This window comes from Sminthopsis crassicaudata, chromosome 5 (genome assembly GCF_048593235.1).
Source record: "Sminthopsis crassicaudata isolate SCR6 chromosome 5, ASM4859323v1, whole genome shotgun sequence".
In the NCBI taxonomy this organism is placed as follows: Eukaryota; Metazoa; Chordata; class Mammalia; order Dasyuromorphia; family Dasyuridae; genus Sminthopsis; species Sminthopsis crassicaudata.
In genome coordinates, this window is record NC_133621.1 from 114,735,965 (window position 1) to 114,761,518 (window position 25,554).

Sequence of the window (25,554 nt, forward strand, 5' to 3'; positions counted from 1 at the left end):
TTATCTTTGCAATATTGCCACTATTAAAATTATTCTCCTGGTTCTGCTTACTTCACTTTGCATCAGTATGTATAAGTCTTCCTAGGCTTTTCTGAAATCATCTTTATCATTTTTTTTTACAGTACAATAGTATTTTGTCACATTCATTCCCTCAGTTTAAAATTATTTGCCACCTCAGAAAGGCGCCACTATAAATATTTTTGCACATATGGGTCTTTCCCCTCTTTCATGGATCTCTTTGGGAAATAGATCTAGTAGCAGCACTGCTGAGTTAAAAGGTATATACAGTTTAATAGCTTTTGGGCCATGGTTCTAAATTGTTTTCCAGAATGGTTGGATTAGTTTACAATTCCACTAAACATTAGTGTACCTGTTTTTCCAAAGCCACTCCAGTATTTTTCATTTCTTTTTAAAAATCACCTTAGCCAATCTAATGTGTCTGAGGTAACTCAGAGTTGCTTTAATGTGCATTTCTCTAATTACTTGTGATTAGAGCAATTTTTTCATATAGTTATTGATAGCTTAGCTTTCTTCCTCTCTTAGATCTACTTATTTAGCTCTGACCTCTCTCCTGACCTCCAGTCTTGCCTCTTCTGCTGCTAATTGGATATCTTGAATTAGATGTCTTGTAGAAATATTAAAATTGAAATGTCCAAAAATGAATTTATTAACTTTACCTCCAAACATGCCTCTATTCCTAACTTTGTTATTATTCTTAAGGGAACTGCAGATCTCCTAGTTATCCAGGTATATAGTCTAGGTCAGGGGTTCTCAAACTACAGCCCGTGGGCCAGATGTGGTAGGCTGAGGACATTTATGAGGCTGCCGGGTTATGGCAAATGGGCTGAGGGGCCAAGACAGTGTGAGTTTTTGTTTTTACTATAGTCCAGCCCTCCCACAGTCTGAGGGACAGTGAACTGGCCCCTATTTAAAAAGTTTGAGGACCACTGCTCTAGGTGTTATCCTTGATTCCTCACTCTCAGTCCCTATAGTCAATCAGTTGCTAAGTCCTGGCATTTCTACCTTTGTAACATATATGTCCCCTTCTTTCCTTTGATTCTGTTGTCCTCCTGGTCAGGGTTCTTATTGCCTCATATCTAGACTATTGCAATAACCCAATGGTTGTTTTCGTCCCTTATACTCTCCACTAAAAATTTATTAAACATTTACTGTGTGTCTAGCTTCTGCTAAGCACTGGGAATACAACTAATAAAAAGAGAGATAGTACCTGCCCTCAAGGAGCTTACAATCTAATATGAGACAACACAGAAGGAAGCAGGAAGTAACACTGGGGATACCTGCATGGGGGCATCCTATTCTGTGGAGTCAAAACCAAATAAACTGTAGATGCCTAATGGAGTGACAGGTTGGTATCTCCCCACTCTAATCTTTTCTCCACTCAGCCACCAAATAAATCCTCCAAAAGCCTATGTCTTAGCATGTTACCATGCCTTCCCACCCATTAAGTAAACTCCAGGGGTTCCTAATCACCTCTAGGATCAAATGTAACACCCTCTATTTAGTATTCAAAGCCCTTCCTAACTTGGGCCCTTCTGACTTTCCATTCTTCTTATACCTTACTTCCAATGATGCTGGTTTTCTTCCTATTTCTCCTACAATGTACTTTATCTCCAGACTATGCACATTTTTATTGCATGTCTCCCATGCCTAGAAATGTTCTCCCTCCTTATTTCTGTTTCCTGGTTTCCCTGGATTTCTCCAAATCCCAGTAATAATCTCACCTTCTACAAGAAGACTTTCCTCTTCTTATTTAATTCTAGTGCCTTCCTCTTGTGATTATTTCCAGTCTACCATATGTGTGTGTGTTTGTATATGTATGGATACACATACATGTATACACATACATACCTGTGCATGCACATATATGTACAAATATATGTAAACACATGTATCTTGTACGTAACTGTTTGCATGGTGTACCCTCTATTAGCTCCTTAAGAGTAGTCTTTTGACTTTCTCTGTGTTCTCAGGGCTTAGCACAGTTACTGGTGCACAAAAAGTAATCAGTAAATGCTTGTTGACTTGAGATTTTGAAATCAAAATGCTCAAATAGAGATAGATGCCTTATAGACAATGGGAGATAGATATGAAAATGGAACACAGGTAGAGGTCAGGGCTAGAAATATATAGGCTTGGAGTCTATATATCATAATCATGAGAATGAATTTCATTTCAAAAGAATTGAATCTACAGAGAAATTAACTAAACACCTGGGACTAAGTGACTGGTGGACAGAAATAAAAGAAACTAATGAATGAGAGATAAGCTAATAAGACAAAGGAGAAAACCTTTTGTAAACCTTATACTGCTTTATAAGTGTGGGTTATTGTGAATATTATTTAATTCATTTTAATTATACATTTTAATTATGATTATTATTGTTATTAAAATTAGAGAAGGAAAAAAAGCGTGGGATAATGTAAGCTGGCCAAAGAATCAGTGAGACCTGGATTCAAGTTTCCCCTCTAAAACATACTAGTTGTGGAACTCTAGACAATGACTCACCTTTTCAGCAGCGGAGACAACTCTCTAAATTTCAAAGGAGGTGCATTGACAGTTCTTATCCTCAGTTCTCTATTACTATTACTAAAAAAGAGAATCCAAAACAATAATAAGGTAGTACAATGTTTTAGTCAATAAATCAGCAAGTTAACAAATATTTATTAAGCACTTACTATGTACCAGGCACTGTGCTAAGTGTTAAGATGACTAATATAAATAGAAAATGAATGTAGACTCTCAAGAGGCTTACATTTTAATGGGATAAGACTGAAGAACTACAAAGAAACTGAAAAATGGAGGAGGGAGGAAAGGAAGGTCTCTACTTGCGAGGGCATGGTAGAGAAAGTCCAGAAAGGCTAGAGACAATAAGACATGATTGGACTTGGGAATTTTCCATAAAATGAAAGTTCTGAAAGAAAGGATCAGTATGCTGGAAGCAAGAGAACATGTTCAATTTCAAAGGAAAAGAGTTTCAAATAATGGATGCTGAAAGTATCAAAGCTACAGAGAAATCAAGAAATCAAGAAGAGAGAAAGGATCATTTGGTTTGGGTAGAAAATGCTTTTGGATCCAATGAAGAGGATGAAAGAGAAAAAAACAGAGATACACAAAGACGTGTACAGAGACACAAATTGAGTAAGGAAGAAAAGACTACATATTAAATAGAAAAATAGACACACACAGAGTCAGAGAGAAACAGCGAGATAGAAACAGAGACAGAAACATACAGAGAGAAATAGAGAGGGGGAGAGAGAGAGAGAGATAAAGGAAGAAAGAAAGAAGAGAGAATCAGAAGGCGAGAAAGAGAGAGAGAAAGAGAGAGAGAGACGCAGTTGTTTTAATTTCATTGACTCTCTAAAGTTCTCTTAGTGTAATCCAAGTCCCAAAACCCATTGGCAGGAGACTCTCTCCTCAATAATGGAGATCAGCACCTTGTGCCTGCAGAACAGATGACAAAAGCAGGGAAAGAAGAGCTTTGCTCTCTCGAGCATTGGACTCCCCTAGTTTTTGGACCCCTTTCAAGCCTGCAGTTTCTTTAGGTTCTTCAGTGTTTTCAGGCTCTGCAGGTGCCTTCAGGCACTTCTGGCTTCCCGATTTGAGAGAGAAGATGGAACAGGCCAATTCCACTTAAGGTTACTGAGGGAAAGACTCTAGGAAGAAACCAGCATGAGAGGAACTGGTAGCTTCCATCATATCTAAATCCCCGGCTTCCTACTTTAGGGACTTTGGGAAATTTCCCCTTGGGTAAGATCTGGGACTTTATCTCTTAGTTATCTCAATATAATAGCTTTTTCCCTTCATATTGTCTGGTATATAGTCTCCCATGTATACTTTCTCTGATTCTTGTTAGCTATGGACATGGTTAAATGGGTTTATTTGCTGTTTGCCATATGTGTGTTCACTGTGGAACTGGTATTTGGGGGGAAGGGAGTCAAGCCTTGGGGTCCTCATTTCTCCAATTACTGAACAGCAATCAGAAGTTAGTTTGAGTCTGAAAACCACATCCCATAGACCAGTGATATTTATAGGAGCAGATAGATATAATTCTAGTCTAGTAGCCTAACTCTCTCTGAGGAGAGTAGCCTCTGGCCTCAAGCTCCTACTTTCCTTCCTGGCAGGAATTAGTCTTCCTTGGAGAAAGGGAAAGAGAAAAGATCAGAGATGTTTATTCTGCCTTCCTTTGAGCCACACAATGAAAACCCCATGCTCTATGTGGGGGGATAACTCTTGCTACATAAGTAAACCAGTATATCATTCACTGATAAGGGAGACACAGAGACATTCTTTCCCAGGCACTGGAAATCACTGGTCAGCTGGTTTAAGGAGGAACTTCTACAGGTCCTTGGGAGCTTAGGAACAGCCTGCCTGCCTTCTCTTTCCTTCCTGGATGGCAGAAGTTGGTAGTCTGGGATTTATTAGGCACTCATTTTCTCCCTCAAACACTTATTAAACTGTGTGACTATGGGCAAGTCAATAAATTCAATCTCCATTCCTTCATCTATAAAATAAGGATAATTATAACACCTACTTCATATGCTTATTGTAAGGATTAAGTGAGATGATGCATTATCCAGTGCTTTGCAAACCTTAAAGCAATATATCCATATTACCTACTATTACTAACTCATTTCTTTCAGTAGGAGATGAGGGTACTATATCCCTATACCACTGAAGGGCAGACCCTATGTCTCCAGGGTGTGATTTAAAAAAAAATGATATATATCTTCTCAAGAACATTTCTATTATATGAATTAAGGCATATCCATTTTCTGGTATCATAGAATCTTAGAACTGGAAGGAAAATTAGAGACCATTTAATCCAAACCTTTCTTTGGGTGAAGAAATTGGGGCCTAGAGAGAGGAAGTTCATTGCACAGTGTCATACAGCAATTAAGTGGAAAGAATAGTCACTTGAACCCGGGTCTTTTGAGATATTATGGGATATGTCTAAATTTATTTACCTACCTACCTATCTATCTATCATCTATCGATCTATTTATCTATCCATCCATCCTTCTATCTATCAATCTATGTATCTTCTACCTAGCCATTTATCTATCCATCTATCTATCCATTCATTCATCTAAATATCTATCTTTCTATCCATCCATCCATCTATTTATTTATCTATCTATCATCTATCTATCTATCTATCTGTCTGTCTATCTATCATCTATCTATCTATCTATCTATCTATCTATCCATCTATCCATCTATCCATCTAATCTATCTACCTATCTATCTATCCATCTATCTACTACCTTGGAATATCCACCAAGGGTGCAAGATGTGGAATGAAAAGACCCGGCTTTGAGTTTTGGTTCTGTGATGTGACCATCTCTTTGGACCTCAGGGTCCTCATCTCTCAAATGAGGGAGCTGGGACAGATAAGCCCTAAGATACTTTTCTGTTCTAATATTCTGAGACTCCATAACTAAGTCTATCACTGCACCATTTTACCTTCTGCACCTGGATTGCTAAAACTGGCAGATAGGGAAGAATGCCTAACTTCTTCCTTTCCTTCCAAAGTTGCACATTAATAAACACATTTTTATTTATAACATCTTCATATTTATTTATGATACACATAATCAATTTTTGATACCAAATTATGTAGCTATTTATATACCTTTTAAATTAAACAAGCATTCATTAGCATCTGCTGTGTGGCAAGGCACTCTGTTGTTAGTACTGGGGATCTTTTTTTTAATTTTTATTTTTACTAGACTTGTGATTTCAGTGATGTAGGTGAGTAATTTCCTCTACCAATAATTTCTCTGCAATTTGTAGTCTTCAAGAGTTGCCTGAGGGGCCACTAAAAGCCTTGCCTAAGGTCACTAGCTAATATGTGCAGAGGAAGGACTTGAATCCAGGTTTTTTTGTGTTCCCAGCCTATTCTCTAACCACTATGTCAAGCTTCTTCTATGGCCTCCTAAGGACACAATGACAAAAATGAGACAGTCTCTAAACTTAAGGAGCTTATGAATTATGTATCTTTTCATTGCCTTTTATTTCACCTTCAATTTTGATTTTTTTTTTTAGGAGATTATGGTGTTCTATAATGTTGGAGTCACAGAGTATTAGAGCAGCTGGGTTGTAGAATGGGTGGAGTATTGGGGTCTGGGGTCAGGAAAACTCAAGTTTGTGAATTCAAATCTGGCCTCATACATTTAATAGCTGTATGATTCTGGGCAAATCACTTAACCCTATTTCCTCAGTTTACTCATCTGCAAAATGAGCTGGAGAAGGAAATGGCAAACTACTCCAGTGTCTTTGCCAAGAAAACCCTAAAGTGGGTCATGAAAAAAAAATGATCTACCGGGTGTTCCTTGACTCACATCCAGATAGTATTGCTGGCAAAATATTAGCATTAAAAAGATTGGCTTTGCAAGCAGGGAACAGGTTGGGATCTTTCAAAGTACTGTACACTTTTCCAAGTAGCATCCAATTGGTTTTTATTTGATTCTTGGCCCAATTCTTGTCCATCCATAGTGCTAATATAAAATATGTATATTGATGGGTCAACTAAGTGGACTGTCATAGTCTGACTGATCAAATGGGCAATACATGTTCTTCCTCCCTGTGGTTTTTACAGTATGGACTATCAAGCCAATTTCTTGAGGAGTAAGGAGACATTTTAGTAAGTATATCTGCTTAATATAATCAGAATAATTTTAAAAATAGGGAGCATCTAGAAAACCTGGATGTCCACTGTCACTTTTAATCTTCCTTCCACTTGGATTTTTGCCATTGATAAATTGTGTCTAAGTGACATAAAATATATCATCAAGGACATGTATAACTAGAAAATGGAGTTGAGATGTCATATCATGAGAGTGAGAGCTAACAGGTGGATGTCTTATACCAATATCCACAAAATATTGGAAAATTCAGGGGAAGATCTCCAATGCATTGGGTAGATTTTCTGTGGAGGATGTTTAGAAGACCATGGACAAGAATGATCTAAAGCCAAAAGGCAAGGATGAATCACTATCAGCACCACTGGAAAAAGAACCCACACTGTTGTATTCATAAAAATTCATTCTGAACATTATCCCAGACTAGACAGGTGGCATGTGATGGGATTGTTTCAAGGAGCTGAGCATGTAGAGAAATTTAAGAAAGCTAGCTAACTGGCCCATGGAGCTATTTATCACTCATGGATGTTAAATATGCAGCCCTCTATTACCCAACCTGTTTGTCTGCTTATGAAACTGGTAGAAGGGCTGGTTTTCCAGAGGAGAAGATATGTTATTTCTATGTATCAGCATTGCGGCTGGACTCCCTGATTCTTCATTAATTTGTTCTGTCCATTAGCAATGTTGGCTGAGGACTTGCTGTGTTTGGCAAGGTGCCCTGTGGGGAGGATTGAGTGAACCATCAGCTCAGCTCCTTGTAGGGCATCTTTGACAAAGTGGATTAAATCCTGATGTAGAGAAGAAAGTAAATGAATATTTTAATGAAAGGCCAAAAGAAAATAAGCTATCCATGCAACTAAACTATAAGGCCTCTGGACATGTTATGCCCCATAAATGGAGAGGGGCATGGGGAGATTGAAATGCAAAAAAGGGAAGAAAATATAGCCTCTGAGCTGAGGAATTTATAATTTGGTGGGAGCACACTTATTAAGAGGTCTTAAGAATACAGAATTTAGAGTCTTTGAGATCCAAACCCTTCATTTTACAGAAGAATAAACTGAGACCCAGAATGGTAAATGAACCTATTGAAGCTTTCACAGATAATCAGTGGTAGAGCCAGGATTCAGACTCAGATCTTAAAATACCAAATATAGAGTTCGTTCTGCTCTTTGAGCGAGTGACAATAAACACAGGCAGGGCATGTTCCTAAAGGAGGCTGTGAAATGTGTGAAGGAGGCACCTGAAGGGATGACATTAATCAGAGCTGTTTCTACATGTTTCAGAGAAAGCTTGCAAGGATCCCATTCCCTTTGCAGCCTGAGAGAGGGATGATCCATGTGTATTATCCCCGTGGAAGGGTCATCTCCAGTCCTGGGGATGTGAATCTTAAGCTTGCCTCTCTGAGTCATAGCACCCATTTTTTAAACTTTTATTTTTGCCACGATATATTGGCAGCTTTAAAATTCATGTGATTTGAGCCAGCAATTCCAGCCTGAAGGTCAGTCATCAAGCTCATTGTGGAATCTCATGTTTGCTTCCAATTCCTCTTGTTGCTTGAAATATGCCCAGCCTCCCTCTCCTCTCAGTGTCAGCTTCTGAGCTTCATTTTTCACTAAGTGTTGTCTGGAGGAAGGATATGGGCACATTGGATCTGCTGTTCATACAAAAGTCCTGAGGAGTTTGGGGAATGCATCTCTTCTTTGCCCTTTGGGAGACCCACAATTTTAACTTTTCAGAGACTATAGTATTTTAAAATAATTATTTTTTCTTGAGATTAATCATCAATAAAAATATTTAAGTATACAAAAAAGAACAAGAAGCAAGTATAAGAAGCACTGAACTTTTGTTCTATATAGTTTGTTTTTCAAGGAGAATATACATGGATATATATCCATGTTCCTTAGGAGATTATGGTGTTCTATAATGTTGGAGTCACAGAGTATTAGAGCAGATCCCAAGAATCTGTGTAGTTTTAAATTTCAGTAATATTCAAAAATTGGACTAAGTCTTTTGGGACCCTGTCTATATTAAATTTAAGAGGGTTGTAACAAAACATATTTGAGTTCTTTTTAGAGCTTTTTTGGTTTGTTTCTGTGCATTTAAATTTTTTTTAGGGGGAACCTTTTAAACTCCCATTACAAAGCAGAAGCCCTCCCTTATAACAAATACATACACACATATGCATATATGACTATAGAGATATTGGCCATGTATCTATAAACAGATGGAGAGATATGGTTTTTGTCTCTACCTCTATCTGACTTTTTACTTATCTATCTACCTATCTACCTATCACCCAGCAAAACAAAGCAATCAATAGACTATATAGGAGAAGGAATATTTCATCCTGTATCACTGTGCATTGCCTTCCTGTCAAGAAGTGGGAGGTGGATTTCATCGTTTACAGCCAGAAGGGGCCCTTAGGGATCATCTGGGCCCAACCACTCATTTTATATTCAAATCCTGCTTGGGTTGCTTCTTAACTGTGTGATCCTGGATGAGTTATTAAAAAAAACAAAACCTGTTTTCCTCAGTTTTCTCATCTGTAAAATAGGGGAAACAATCGCATCTACTTCCTAGGATTGTTTTGATAATAAAGTGAGATAACATTTGTAAAATACTTCCTAAGCCTCAAAGAACCCAATATAAATGCTCTTCTTGAGGAAAGGAGACTTAGAGTATGTGACTTTGCCTATGATCAAACAGCTAAGAAGGCACAATTTGAACCCAAGTTCTCTCATTGCCAATTCAATTTTCTTTCCACTTTACCATAGTTCCTCATTGCTCTTTGCTACTTTGATCAGAATTTCAAGGTCTTTCAAAATGATTTTCTTTATATTATTATTGTCATTTTGTAAATTCTCCTGGCCCTACTCATTTCAATCTGTAGCCTTCCCTTTGAGACTCTCCATGTTTCTCTCAATCACTTGTCTTTGTCATGTCTTATAGCCATGGTATTCCATAACTTCCAATCAATAATCACATTCCAGACAGCATTCCCAGAAGAACATTTGGACCAGATTTTGTGATCACATTGGTATAGGGAACTCCCAAGGAGAAAACTTCCACCGTTTGGTCCCTGTTCTGCAAGGTAGATTCTTACACAGCTTCCTAGATCCAGAAGGTGTCTCAGAGGCAAGACTTGAACAGGACTTGCTGACTCCAAGGCTCACTCTCTCCACTATAACATGATGTTTCCCCTGGAAGATTATGACTATTTCAAAGATGTGCCTTTGTTTTTTGGTGAGGGTGGTCATTAAAAACACTCTGCAATTTTTAAAAGAAGTTAACTCAGTTTACTTCCCCCTTTTCCATTTTGGGAGCAATTGCTTTTCTGCCTGTTGTATTTTTCCCCATTATATGTAAAGTATGCATGATGGGATGCTTATAGCAGGATGGATGATCTTTCTTCTCTGAAATTCTGTTACCAGGGTTGGGTTAGAGTTGTTAAGCTCGGAGAAGAACGAGAATTATGAGGAAGGAGAAAGAAGCCCTTTCCTTTTCCTTCCCAGCAATGGAAAGAACACTGGGTTTGCAAGACTTGAGTTTGAATCTTGCTACTCCCTGCTTGTGTGACGTAGAGTATCCTCTTTCTAGAGCTCAGATTCTTCTTACTTATGGGGGGACTAGATCATGTCTAAGGTCTCTCCCAAATGTAAAACTCATGATCCTAAGGAGGGATGTGACCTTCTTCAATTAAGTGATAGGAATAGACTACTCCCTTTCAAATTACTCTTAATTCCATCCTTTGTAATCTCTTTTCTGAGCCTCAACAAATATACCTGTCACTTACCCATCTTCCCACCTACCTGGCCACCTGGGAAGCCTTTCCTATCACCCCTAATGACGCAGGGCTCTGAGATTACATTAAGCAGCACATTAAACAGCAATATTTCCCTCTTCCAAAGCCCTTTTCCTTATACCCTTATTTCTTTCTTACAGCTTCTCCACTCCAATTAGACTCTAACCCACTAAAAACTGCAGCCAATTTTGTGAAAAGTTCAAATCTTCAGAGACTTCATAAATTAGCCCAAACTGCTTAGAGTTTGCCAGCAAAAAAAAATTTTTTGGGGGGTTGCAAAGCTCAGCATAGTTGCTGATTATTCTAAGCCCTTCATCCTTCATTTGCCAAGTAATTGTGGCAAGGCAGCCCTGGGAGTAATTGGGGGTACAGGGGTGAGCAGAAAAATTCTTGCTGTGTATAGTCTACTGTCCCAGGCAGCTATTTGGTGACAGGTTGGGGTGTGGGGGTGTTGTGTGGATAAGTGCATTTGGTAACAGATGATTGAATTAGAATCATCGCATCTCTGTAAACATGGAACAGGGTCATGAATTGTTCTGTGTGTGTGTGTGCATGCATGCTCTACAGAACAGAGATTAGACATGGCCTGTCATGCCCTGTGGCTATTGATACACTCAATAATTGATACACTCCGGCATTGTTGGCAGGAGAGTTAGGAAAGAGCTTCTGGATTAGACATGGAAGGTGGGTTCTGACTATCCAGAAAGTTAAATGCTTCCTCAATAAACCAGAACCAGGACTTGAGGCTGAGACTGTACCCCAAATAATCACCTATCTGGGCTCTGCCCAGGGAAGCTCTTTCTCTTCCTCATAGCAGAAAGATTGAGTCAAAGGGCTGAAGTTTGAATTCAGGCTCACCCCAGGCAAGTGACAACTTCTCTGGACTTCTTGGGGCTTGAAATCTGGGATCTATACTTGTCCATTGCTCAATCAACAAACATTTATTAAATGCTAGGCTGTGCTAAGTGATGGAGATGCAAGAGGAAAAAGTGAATCATTGGTTCCTGGCCTTGAGGATTTCATAACATAGTCAGAGGAGACAATATGTGATTATCCAGAGAATGAGAATGGCTTAATGAAGTAGCTAATACTGGAATCCCTGAAACCAGAGATTCTATTAATAATACTAATTCCAGCTTTGCCATTTTCAAGTACTTTTACATTCAATACTTAATCTTATGCACAAAATAATCTGGAAGTAGGTTGGAGGCAGATATTATCTATTTGACAGATGAAGAAACTGCAGTCAAGAAAGGTTCAATGGCTTGCCTGTGGCCATATGTTCAGGAAGTAGATAGCAGACCCAAACTAAAATTCATTTAGAAGGTTGGATTTGAAAGGTTGGCATGCACATATTGTTAATTTTCTTCTAAGGATTGTTTCTGTTTGAGAAATGCTGCCAACAGGAGGTGAAATGCCTTGGTTATAGAACTGTGGTTCAATCAGATTTTTCCATTAGTATCGTTAACTAAAAGATAGAAATTAGCACCCTTTTCTATTACATTGCAACAAAAATATAGCTCTTTATTAAACTAGTCAATGCTCTATTAAATGCAGATATAAATTAGAGATATTGCAGGTTCAGTTCCAGACCACCACAATAAAGCTAACATTGCAATAAATTAAGTCACACAAATTTTTTGTTTCCCAGTATATACAAAAGTTATGTTTACACTATGCTGTATTCTATTAAATGTGCAATACTATTATGTCAAAAATCCAATGTTTCTACCTTAATTAAAAATACTTTATTGCTAAAAAAAATACTAGGCATCTTTTGAGACTTCAGAGAGTCATAATTTTTTTTTTTTTTTGCTGGTGGAAGGTCTTGTTTAGATGATTATGGCCAGCGAATGTAAATTGTTAGCACTACTGTCTATCTACCCAGGTTACTTATACCTTCGGAAGCTAATAATTAATGTGCAATAAGAAAATGGTATCTACACACATATATTGTATCTAGGTTATATTGTAACACATGTAAAATGTATGGGATTACCTGTCATCGGGGGGAGGGAGTGAAGGGAGGGGGGGATAATTTGGAAAAATGAATAAAAAAAAAAAGATGATTATGGCCATGGATTGCTCACGGTGGTAGTTGCTGAAGGTTGGGGTGGCTGTGGCAATTTCTTAAAAGAAGACTACAACGAAATTTGCAATATCAATCGACTCTTCATGTGTATAGTTAGAGAACTTTGTAGGGTTATTAATTGTCTACTTTCATTATTGTTGTTAGGGGGAGCATGAGGAGGAAGAAAGAGAGAGAGAGAAGGGGGAACTTCTAGTCAGTGGAGCAATCAGGACGCACACAGTGTTTATTAAGTTTGGTGTCTTATGTGGACAGTGCTCATGTCCACAAATAATGGTAACATCAAGCATCACTGATGACAGATCACCATTGCAGATACAATAATAATGAAGCTTGAAATATAATGAGAATTACCAAAATGTGACACAATGTCAGCACATGCTGTTGGAAACATGGCGCTTGTAGATTTGCTTATTTTAGGGTTGACCCAAAACTCAACGAAGTAAAATCCTACAATGCCTGCAAATTGCAATAAAACAATGTGCAGCAAAATGAGGTATGCCTTTAGTATTATTTAAATAAGATCTGTATTTAGAGCAAGATTTCAAGAAATGCATGTATCTCATAAAAATTCTGCTTTTTTTTCCATCACTAATCTTTCAGCATTACCAGTACTGCTCACTCAAACCATAGATTTCCATTAAGTTTGGGTAGAATTGACTCATCATGAATCTTTTAAAAGATCCTGAATTGTACATGTCTCCAGCACGCATCTGGTCAGTTTCTCTCAGTGATTTTTCTTTATCCTTTTATTTTTGAGACACTTTTAACTAGCTACTTGGGAGATCTTTTTTTGTCATCCCAAATTTCTGCTTTCAGCTCCAGCTTGTTCCCTGTTGGCAGAAACAGAAAATAGTTATGCAGAAGTGTGATGTCTTTGGTCGCTGTATGAAACACTGCAATTATCTTTCCCCTCAATTATCTTTTTTTTTTTTGAAGGCTTTTCTCTACCAGACAGCTTCCTCTCAACCTTAGCACTTTGTCCTTTAAGGTTATTCATAATCTGCATTGAATTGTCTTTTGGTAATAATAACTCATACTTCCAAGGGCTTTAAGGTTTATAAAATAATTATCTCTACAAAGACTTTTCAAGTCTATCATTAAGAACTCTTGCCGGACAGAGAAAGCTAAGGCATTATACCCACTGCCTTTCCATTAAGAAAGGCACGTGTTACATGATGTAATTGGAGTTACATGATTCCCTTTGATGAATTGAAAGAGGAAGACAAAAGCTGTCTCCCCCTTTAACAGGTGCAGTACACCTGTCACAGGGATAGGTGGGTCCAAAGAATGTCATACCGAGTGTTCTACCATGAGTTGGATTGAGCAGATGACGTCTCCGACTGGCTCTTTGCCTGATTTGAATGTTGTAGAGACAGAAGATTCTGTTATGGACTCCAGATATAGGATCTCTGATGGTTCTTTTGAACTTTTAAAGTTTACAAAGTCATGATCTTATCTCCCTCCAATTTGGAGGCTTATAGTAATTTTTATCTTTCTTGATTCTAGGGAAGAGAAAATTTCACCTGTTGTGTCTTTTGCATGCACACTAGAGGAAGGGGAGAGGGAAAGGAGTGAGAATTTATATAGTGCCTACTATGTATCAGGAACTGTTAATTGCTTTAGAAAATTACATCCCTCATCTCAATCTCAGAATTCATATTTCTGACTCTTCTTTGAAGCTTTCCGTGAGTTCCTTAATTGAGGAATGATTTTCATTCTCTAAATAACTTTTTAAATTATATAGTACTTTTTTATGTAGTTGTTGTAGCCCTCTAAATAGAAAGTAAGCTCCCTGAGGTCAATCATTGCTTTATTTTTTTTATCTCTATATGCCCAGTGGATGTTCAATATTTGTTGAATTAAATGAAATGGAATTGACTTGCTCAAGGTCACATGCTAATGTTGAAATTGTGATTTCTAGGTCTTATAGCTCCAAATTTTGCTGGATTTAGAATAATAATATTTGTGTATTATTATTATTATTAATTATTTCTATGATTTTCTAATCTAGTCATACTCAAAGAATTAGTCCCCTTTAAACTTTGTGATGGACTATTTCTGATATATCTATGTTCTTTTGAAGGACTTTGAGTCACAGATCCAGGCTATATGAGGACACATTTTTTAAGATACATTTAAACACAAGATGACTAACAGGAAGACATAAAGTGGCTTTTGTCCAAATACCTACTATGGTACAGCACTGTACAATGTACTGTTGAGGAATACAAAAGTTCAAAAGAACTACTGGTTGTCCAGTACCTGGATTCCATGACATGAGGAATACACCTGAAAATAGTAGACTATAATCTACTTTACGTGTAGACTGCACTTTGCAATTTACAAAATATTTGATGGACATTAATTAAATTCACATAAGAGAGCAAATATTATCATTTCCATTTTTTCTAATGAGAAAATTGAAGCCTGAACAGGTTAAATAATTTGCTGAAGGGGCTATAGCTAGTAACTGGTATATTTGGGACTCTTACCTAGGCTTCTAACTCTATATCTAATGTTCTTCCTGAGATGCTGATGCTCCATGACAGTGGTTAGTACTTGGCTTGGGGGGGGGGGGCGGGGAGGACACAATAATTTGTATTTTCTTTAAAGATTGATTTCAAAGTAAAATATTTGAAATAATACAATAATAAGACCTATCATTTACGTAGGATTATACATTTAAAGCTGGAAGGGATCTTAGAGATCAATGAGCCCAACCCCTCCATTATTACAGATAATGAAACTGAGAATTAAGCCACTTGCCTGAGGTCTCATCTCTAGCATGCGGCAGATTTTGAACACAGATCCTTGCTCCAAGCCCAGTGTATAAACCACTAGATTATCTAGATGCCTTTTATTATTCTTTTCAGTTTACAAAGTCTCTTGTTTACAACAACTCTGTGAGATAGGAAGCACAGAAATTATTACAATATCTATTTTATGGAAAAGAGAGGCAGAATTAATGTAGTCGATTGAACTGAGTTTGGCAAGCTTGGAAGACAAAGGTTCACACACAACCTTTGATATCTACTAGCTATGTTAATTCCTAGGATTTATTTATTAATTCATGGATGGATTGCAATCTCTGTTGGTAGGGAGAGTTCCCACAGTAGGAGTTCTTTCATGCTGATCAAACCTTTACATATGGCAACTGAGGCTCACAGGGATTGGTCACTCAGGTAGTATGTAAGTGGAGGATTTAGGATTCAAAAGCAGAACTTTTAATTCCAAATTTCAATGTTCTTTCCATCACAGGGTCCTACCATCATTTAGAAAAATGGAGCTCCTTCTACCGAGATTGATCTGTACCTGCTCCAATTTATATTCTTAGGGAGCTGCCTGGAACCCTAAGAACTTAAATGACTTGTTCAGAGTCACTTAGATAGCATATAGCAGGCAGTCTTAAATCTGGGTCTCTGTGACTCAGAGGCCAGCTCTCTATCCACTACCGTATGTTGCAGGCTAAATTTGGTAGAAACCCGTTATAGCATGATATATAAATACATAGACTCCAGCACAGTAACTCACGTGAAGGATGAACTGCTTAGAAGGTGCTAGTTCTGTCCACTCACGTTGCCATTTCCAAAAATTACTTTTGTCCCCTAATCCGCTCTTCTTCCCCGCCCCCAGTACACGTAAGGACTGAGGTTACAGTCTGAATAGAAATGTATTCAGTCTGTCTGAGGAGGTCATTAGGAGCCATCAGAGTTGAGCTGATGTACTGGTACCTTTGTGGCAGGTTAGAGTGTTTTTGAGAAATAGTTGGTTCTCTAGAGAGCTCCTCTCTTCCCTTGCTGTCTCTGATAGTCAAGTCTGCAGCTGACTGAGCAGGAGCCAGATGGAAAAGGGAAGGGAAATAGAGAATAAAAACCAGTCTTCCAGGATGATTCCGGTTTAATGACAAGGTCCTCCCTCCCAATCCTCAGCTGTATTCATCAGTGACTGTTGTTAAGCCTTGGTTTAGCTTGAAAGGATAGGACACTGGCCTGGAATGAACCTCAGAGGTATTTATCTATTCCTCCTCCCCCAAACCCGACAAAGCATTCCTCTTACATACAGTGCCCACTTCAACTAAACCCTTTAAATATACAAACTCAGCATGGGAGCTATAGCTTTAGTCCCCTACATCTTCAAAAGGTTTGTTAATTTAAAGAGATAGTTACAGAGTGTTATCAGAACTTCTTCAGACTCCATAAAGTGACATCTCATAACAATATTCTTTATTTTGCTTATAAGAAAATGATGCTACTGACCTATGCAAGCATATTGAAGGGTTTTTTTTCCCCCAGCTGTGAATGAATTGGTATTAAACTATTCACATTCTACTATCTGGTCCTCATGATAATAATAGCTAATATTTATGTGGCTTTTTAAGGGTTGCAGAGCATGAATATATGTGTATAGTATATCATTTATGTTTACATATATATTTATGTATGTCATATTTTAATTTGTGTATATCAGGTATATCACATATATATATACACACACACACACACATATATATATATATATATATAATGTGTATATAATATGTGTGTGTATATATATAAAATGTAATCCTCTCAAGGATAAATGGCTTACTCAAAACCATACAGCAGGTAAGTGTCAGAGATAGGAACTGAATTCAGGTGCCCCTGACACTTCTTTGAGAGAGATCTGACTAAGGGTAGGTGGCTATAAAATAGGGCAAACCTAAGCTGAGAGCTGACCCAGGCCCTAGGCCTCCCTATCACCATGCTTCTGAATGGGTGATAGGATTACTTTGAAATCCAATAAGCTAAATCTTCTAAATTTGTGGGAGCATCCCTGCCCCTCCCCATCCAGTTTTGGATCAGGGACTCAATTTATAGAGGGTTTGTTCTTAATAGGATGCTACTCATTCATCCCATGTGCAAAAAAAAAGGCAATGAGGAACCTAGCAGAGCTGAATCTGAATCAGGGATAGTCTCTGCCTTTTGTTTCCTCTTTTTCTTTCCATAAGTGAGCTATTTGTTTATTTTACCCTCAGGGGCCCTAAATCCCTAGCTATATCTCTGCACTCAGTAAATATTCAATGACTTACTAAGTACTCCAATGCTTCCAAGAGATCTGAATGTTTGCTTATAGTAATAAAATTAACTGGAATGGCTGAGCTATGATAATAATAATGCTAATAACTACGACAAGAATAAAAATAGCAACATCTTACATATACATAGTGTTTTATAATTTGAAATGTACTTAAACACGTTATCTCATTTGATGTTTCACATGGTAGGCAGGGCAAGTATAATAATAAGATCTAACATTAATGTAGCACATTAAATTTACAAAGCTCTTTACAAAGACAACTCAACTCACAACAGCTTTAGGAAATAGATGGTCTTATTACCCACATTTTGCAGATGAGAAAATTGAGGCAAACAGCTTATGTGACTTATCTAGGATCACACAGCTAGTAAACGTCGGTGGCTAGATTAGAATTCAGGTTTTCTGATTCCAAGTCCTGTGTTCTATCCATTGCATCAGAGTCTTGTTCAAGCTTGGGAAGGTATTAGTCAGTCCCTTGCTGGTGACTGGTTGTGTCTGTGGGAGATTATCGCTTGGGGTATGAGAGTGAGGCAAAATGATCTGACACTTTCTCTATGTCTGACCCCTGAGTGTATCCACCCATCACATCATCTAGAGTTTGGGAAGTAGAAGAAAGGGGAAAGGAGAAAGGAAAGGAAAGAAAAGAGACAGGAAGGCGAGAAGAATATTTTGGAGAGAAACTTTTTGGGAAAAAGTTTTTGATTGCTAACTACTGCTTTTGATTGATTTTCTTTCAAGCCTTTGTGTGCCCATCTGTGAAAGGCTACTGCTGAGACTAGACAGGCTTTGAAGAAGAATTAGACGAACCAGTCAATGCTGAAAGTAATAAACCCTTTTATTTGGTGTATTTAAGGGAAGGACCCAAAAGCAAAGCCATGTGGCTTAACTGGAGACATCCAAGAGAGTAGGAGGCAGGGAAAATAAGGGGAGGGCACTAGGGCAGCCCGATGAGCCCCCCATTCCCATGCCTCATAAGTAGGGCAGGCCATGAACCAAAGGCTCCAAGCTAGTACTGGGAAGGAGCAGGGAAGGGATTCAATTGGGGATGTTGCTAGACACACTGAAGCATGACAGTCTCTGGGCCACAGCAGGAATGGTCCTTGACTTCTAGGTCAGTGCATTAGGGCAGTTTTCTCAGCTCTCAGTCATGGTGACTTTGTAATCAGAGATACTCTGTGATATTTCATAGGGACAGGTCTTCCCTGCTCAGGAGGGTGGGCTCCATGAAGTTAAAAAAATTGATGATTATATTTCAATAAAATTGGTTTCCTTTGTAGTTCTTTGTATTTTGTTTTATACATTTAAAAGATGATTCTGGAAAGGAGTCCATGCGTTTCATAAATCTATTAAAGGATTCTATGGCACAAAACATGTGAAGAACTCTTGCTCTAATAGACTTCCAACCCCTGAGGTCACAGTCATGAAGGTACCTATTATCTGGGAAACTGGAAGCTTTTAGCCTGAAAGCTTTCACATAAAGAAGCTCCAAATATAGGGTACAGTAGAATCCAGAAAAGGAATAAAAGTAATTTAATACCAGATAGGAGGAGGTAATCATAGGATCACAGATGTAGTGCTGAAAGGGACCTTAAAGGCCATCTAAGTCCAACTATCTCATTTGGATGAACGCTGAGGGAGAGTAAATGATTTCCCCAAGATCACACACGATAAGGAACTGAGGTAGGATTTGAACTCAGGCTTCTTCTTACTTCAAATCCAGTGCTCTATCCAGTATCCTCTAGCTCCAAGGGATTCTTAACCTTTTTTTGATGGCATGGATACTTTTGGCAGTCTGGTGAAATCTATAAACCCCTTCTCAGGATAATGCTTTTTTTTTTTTAATTTATTTTTTAAATTAATTTTATTATAACATTTTTTGACAGTACATATGCATAGGTAATTTTTTATAACATTACCCCTTGTACTCCCTTCTGTTCCGAGTTTTTCCCCCCCTTCCCTCCACCCCCTCCCCTAGATGGCAGGCATTCCCATACATATTAAATATCTTATAGTATATCCTAGATACAATATATATGTGCAGAACCAAATTTTGTTGTTGTTGTTGAAGCAAAGGAAGAATTGGATTTGGAAGGTAAAAATAATCTGGGAAGAAAAACAAAACAATGCTCACAGTTTACACTCATTTCCTAGTGTTCCTTTTCTGGATGTAGCTGATTCTGTCCATCATTGATCAATTGGAATTGGATTAGCTCTTCTCTATGTTGAGGATATATACTACAAGGAAGCCAAATGTGTTGTTACTCATACTGAAATATTATTAAAACAATTCATAGACACTAGATTAAGAGGGAAGGAAGAAAATGAGCATATTTTAAGCCTCTACTATGTTCTAAACACTGTGCTAAGCACTTTACAAATATTATTTTTCAACCCTTGCAACAACTCTAAGAGATAGGAGCCATTATGATCTCCATTTTACAGGTGAGTAAACTGAGGCAGAGAATTGAGTGGCTTGCCTAGGGTCAGACAGGTAGTAAGCATTTGAGACTAATTTGAAGCAGGTCTTCCTGACTCCATGGAATACCATTTCCCTGTGCCATAAGTTACCATAAGCTATAAAGAACCCCTCTGACTCTAAGGGAGCATAAGGAATAGCTGTCTGATTGGAGAATTATTAGGCTGGAAAGACCAAAAATTTTCTGACTACAAAACTATCCCTAACCATAATATGGTTGCATACATTCTTGAACACCAGAATAGACATAGTTGCTATGACTCCCAAAATGTGTCACTTGATGGCTGCCCTTTAGGAGAGAAGCCTCAGCGATTTTAGTTAAGCATATCAAGCCTTTCCAGGGACCTGTCAGAAGATGTTTTTCCACCAGCAGGGCCACTAGAGAAGGACATGAACATGAGACTCTCTCTCTCTCTTTCTCTCTCTCTCTTTCTCTCTCTCTCTCTCTCTCTCTCTCTCTCTCTCTCTCTCTCTCTCTCTCTATCTTTCTCTTTCTCTCTCTCTCTGTCTCTCTCTGTATCTCTCTCTCTCTCTTTCTCTCTCTCTCTCTCTCTCTCTCTCTCTCCCTCTCTCTGTATCTCTCTCTCTTTCTCTCTCTCTGTGTCTCTCTTTCTCTCTCTCTGTCTCTGTTTCTCTCTCTCTTCCCCCCTCTCTGTCTCTCTCTCTTTCCCCCCTCTCTCTGTCTCTCTCTCTCTCTTTCTCTCTCTTTCTCTGTCTCTCTGTCTCTGTCTGTCTCTGTCTCTCTCTCTCTCTGTCTCTGTCTGTCTCTGTCTCTGTCTCTCTCTCTCTTTCTCTGTCTCTGTCTGTCTCTATCTCTGCCTCTCTCTCTTTCTCTGTCTCTGTTTCTGTCTCTCTCTCTGTATATATGCAAAATAATAAACTCGGATGGTATAGTAGGTAGGTCATTGGATTTGAAATCAGGTAGATCTGAGTTCAAATTCTTCCTTAAACATTTACTAGCTGTGTGAATCTGGGCAAGCCACTTAACCTCATCTATAAGATAAGAATAATAAAAGCTCTCATCTCTCAAAATTGTCGTGAGGATAAAATGAGATAATATTTGTAAAGCACTTTGCAAAGCTTAAAAGTGTTATATAAATGAAATGTATGTCTCTAAAAAGGAAAAATAAGATAAAGGAAGGATCAAAAGGGAAGGCTCATTTTAGAGCAGAGTGTTGTATTTGAATCCTAGATTTGTCACGTATAGTCTGTGTGACCTTGGACTAGACACTTAACCACTCTAACCCTCTGTTTTCATCTCAGAATTATAGCCCAACTTTTGGAACTCTGCCAAAAGGGTTGGACATGGAGCAAGGATGGGGCAAGCTGCTGGTGATTGGGCAAGTCAGTCAGTCAGAAAACAGTTATTAAACACCTGCTCTGTGTCAGGCGCTATACTAACACAAAGAAAGATAAAAACAATCCCTGTCCCTAAGGAACTCACAGTCTATTGAGGAGACAACACACAAAGAACTATGTACGAACAATATATTTAAGGATAAACTGAAGACAAGGTACCAGCATTAAGAGGAATCAAGATAGGCTTCCTGTACAAGATGGGCTTTTAACTAAGACCTGAAGGAAACCAAGGAAGCCAGAAGAAGGAGAGGAGGGAAGGCACCTTAGTCATGGAGAACAGTGAATAAAAATTTCCAAAGTCAAGAAACTGATTGTCTCCTGTGGGGAACAATAAGAAGGCCAGTTATTACTGGAGTGGGAAATGGCAAGATATTCCAGTCTTTTTGCCAAGAAAACTCCAAAAAGTCAGTTGCTACTGAAAATACTGAACAAGCAACAAAATCATGGCTCATAGAGCATGAAGAATGTAAAGTGTAATGAGGCTGGAAAGGTAGGCTTTGAATGCCAAACAGAAGCTTTTATATTTGAACCTGCAAGGGGAGTTTAGTGAATAAGTGTGGGGTAACATGGCTAGACCTGGACTTTAGGAGGATAAGATTTGGTGACTGAATGGAGGATAGATTCGAGTGGGGAGAGACTTGTGGCAGACCAACAGCAGGCTATTGCAATAGTTCAGGCATGAGATGGTGAGGGCTTTCAACTAGAGTAGTAGCAGTGTTAGGGGAGAAAAATGGGGCATATTCAAGAGATATTGTGAAGATGAAATTGATAGGTCTTAGTGACAGATTGGATATGGAGAAGAAAATGAGGAGTTGAAGATGACACCTAGTTTGCAAGCCAAAGGCAACAGGGAGAATGGTGGCACCCTCAGTAGTAATAGGAAAGACCCTCAGCAGTAATAGGAAAGTTAGGAAGAAGGGTGGAATTTAAGATGTCTGTGGGAAATCCAATTCAAATGCCTGATAGGTGGTTGAAGATGTGAGACTGAAAGTCAGCAGAGATTAGGGCTGGATAAGTAGATCTGATTATGCACAGCATAGAGATAATAATTGAATACTTGAGACTTGGGGAGATCATTAAGTGAAATTGTAGAGAAATTGGAGGGATGAGAATTCAGAATCCTGTGGGCCATCCATTGGAACCTGGATGAAGAATAAGCAAAGGAAACTGAGGGGAAACAGATAGGTAAGAGGAGAACCAGGAAAAAGAGAAGCGGGTTTTAAGAGAGAAGATAATATTAAGGAGAAGTGATTGACAATATTAGAGGTTGCAGAAGTCTAAAAGGATGAGAATTGAGAAAGGTCATTAGATTTGGCAATTAAGAGATCCTTGATAATTTAGGAGAGGGCAGTTTCAGTTGAATGATGGAGTCAGAAGCCAGAATGAAGAAATGAATGAGACAAAAGGAAGTGGAGGTAACAGTTTTGGATGGCCTTCTGAAGGGATAATAGCTAGTGGGGATGAGAGAAGAAAAGATAGTTTATTGAGAGTGAAGTAGACATGGGTATGGTTGTAGATAGTGGGGAAACATCCAGGAGGCAGGGAAAGATTGAAGATAAGTGAGAGAGGGATGATGATGTTGGAGAATTGTGCTTGTGCAAAGAAGGGTTCGCTTTGTCAAGAAGAGGGGCCATTTCTCCATGTGAGAAGTAGGTGAAAGGAGAAATAGTGGGGGAAAGCATCTGAGTGGGTATTAGATGAGAAGAAAGGGAGAAGAGGGAGTGCTCCAAGAATGACCTCATTTTTTTTCCCTCAGTAAAATAAGAGACAAGCTTCTAAGCTGAGTGGATAGGGGAGATGGAGGGAGCTACGGGAGATAGAGATTTAAAAGAGTCACACCTGATAAGTGTGATGGTGTGTTAATTAGAGAGATGTAAAAGTAATATCTTGTAGCAGTGAGGGCTCAGTTGAGGTTATACGACCAATCTGTAGCGGCCCCAGCCAGCATGGTTTTGTTCAGCAGCATGTGTATAAGAAATGAAGGCAGCATATGGTAAGAGGGATACAAGGCGGAGGCTTAATCATCGATATGGTAATGAGTCAGGGAATCCAGGGAAGGGGACAGGGTAGAGCTGAATTGGTTCAACAAGGGGTCGAGATGGGGAAGAGAGGAGAGAAATGAGTAAGTCCAGGAACTAAGAGTTGAGAAGTATCAAATAGGAAAAGGACAGGAGTTGGAGAGAAAAGAAAGACAATGAATGCATTGAGGAAAGGGGAGTATCCAGTAGTATACTCTACTACCGGAATTTTGATTGGATCGATTTGATTGGATGGAGGATTTGATTAGATGTAGATTGTAGGGACCTGGGGAAGTAATTTTATCATGTTTGCCTCAGTTTTCTTATCTGTAAAATGAGTTGGAGGAGGAAATAACAAATCATTCTAGTATCTTTGCCAAGAAAACTCCTAATTGGATCATGAAGAGTCAGAAATGATTGGGATGGCTGAATATCTCAAAATACATATTTTCCCCCCCAGGCTGGGGTTAAGTGACTTGCCCAGAGTCACACATCTGGGAAGTGTTAAGTGTCTGAGACAGATTTGAACTGGGGTCCTCCTCACTTCAGGGCTGGTGCTCTATCCACTGAGCCACCTAGCTGCCCCTTGGAATGTGATCTTAAGAGACAAAATGAGAATTTGGATCCATGTTCTCTGTAATTGAATTGCTCTTATCATATACTAATGAGTATATTTACGGCCAAACTCCCTTTACAATTCAGTACCTCACTTCTATCACCTTATCTAGAGATTAATTTCTCTAATAAGCTGGCCCTTTTGTTCTGAAAACCTGGTAGTAGCCATCCCCCTGGTGCAGATTTCTCCCTTGTAGAAAGGATTGATGAGGTGGAGGGAGCTGCCAAAAGGGAAATTGGGACTTCCCTTCCCTTGTTTTGCTCCATCCTAGGCACCGACTTGTTGCCACTGATCTGTCTGTCCTCTGTCCTGCTCTGTTCTCTTTCCTTCTCAGTCTTCCTCCCTAGTTTGTTCTCCTTCCACTGGGAGCCTGCTCAAGTGGCCATGATAGGGCTAATAAAGTGATTTAAGAGAAGAGTTTAGACTAGCATTGGGCCTTTGGGAAAGACCTGTGTTTCGCTTGGTAGGATAATAGGCTCTGGGGAAGCCCAGCTGAGATGCCCAGCCCACTCCAGTGCAATATTTTGATTTCATATGCTAAACATGTCGATAATCTCTCCAGTAAGTGGAATCCACATTTCCACATGAACTAGAAATGCTAAATTGTTAATGGCTTCCCCAGGGTTTCCTTTTCCCTTGAAATGACAGCTTCAATGATCTCAATACAGACACAGTGGAATATCACAGTTTGCACTCACCCGTGTCCCTTGCTCAATTCTATTGCTTAGCCTATTTTTCAGATTTCTTAAGGTGGAAAAATCTTCTTTTCATATGCGACTGGAATACAATGAGACAATATGCCCTGGCAGAAAGACTCTGAAGACTTGACTTTGCTTTCAGCTCAGCTACTCACGTACTCCCTGTGACCTTGGGAGTGACACCGAGCCTTTTGTGCCCCAATTCCCTTTTCTGTAAAATGATCTCTCTAAGGTCTTTGAGCTCCGAGGCTCTAATCCTACAAAATGGTATCTGAATCAGATTTGAGATTGGGCAAATACTGCCATGAGTGCTACCATAATGCTTTAGGGACATGGTGAATAATAACAATTACCTACTTTTATGTAGCATTTTGCGTGCTTTATTTTGTTAGGTCTTTACAATAACTTTGTGAGTTGAATTTGACATTTATTATTTTTTTCATTCTTCAGGTGAGAAAAGTAAGGTTGAAAAATATTATTGGGACCAGTAAGATGGTGCAGTAGATAGAATGCCAGCCCTGGAGTCAGGACCTGAGTTCAAATCCAGTATTAGACATTTAATATGTATGAATTGGGTAAGTCGCAACCCTAATTGCCTCGTCAAATAAGAGAAGAAGAAAGATATTAAGTGACTTTCTCAGGATCACACAACTGCAGACTGAGATGGTATTTGAAGCCAGTTTTTCCTGATTTCAAGCCCAGTGGGTAACCCATTAGACTATGACTCATCATGGGACAGTGGAAAGAGAATGGGC